The sequence below is a fragment of the Brassica oleracea genome, chromosome C3 (genome assembly GCF_000695525.1).
Source record: "Brassica oleracea var. oleracea cultivar TO1000 chromosome C3, BOL, whole genome shotgun sequence".
NCBI classification, from domain to species: Eukaryota; Viridiplantae; Streptophyta; class Magnoliopsida; order Brassicales; family Brassicaceae; genus Brassica; species Brassica oleracea.
In genome coordinates this window covers 17,975,292-17,975,730 of record NC_027750.1, presented here as the reverse complement: position 1 = coordinate 17,975,730, position 439 = coordinate 17,975,292, and positions in this window count along the sequence as shown.

Sequence of the window (439 nt, the reverse complement as noted above, 5' to 3'; positions counted from 1 at the left end):
ATTAACGGTTGATCTCCATAAAATAGACAATTTTTTTACAATGGATATTGTATTATGTTTATAGTCTCCGAAGGTATTAACTATTAAATAAATCACAAGTAACTATATATATAAATATAGGGCGGACATTATTTAATAATAGCACAAAATAGTTATGATGGAATAATGCGTATATAGTAAACGTATATGTAGAGAATTAGGTTAGTACCATTTTTTTATGACTAACTAGGGGAAGCCCGCGCTTGATAGTTTGTAAAATATATTTTTGAAGTTTGTTTCTAAATTTATTGGATTATGTTCTTTTCTTTGGTTCGGAACAGTTTTTGCATGATTCTTGCGCGATTGGTGTAATTGCATATTGCATACCTCCAAACCGTACAACTATTAACTTTTAACACTACAAGAAAACAGCGATATTCTGACGGACATTCCGACGGAA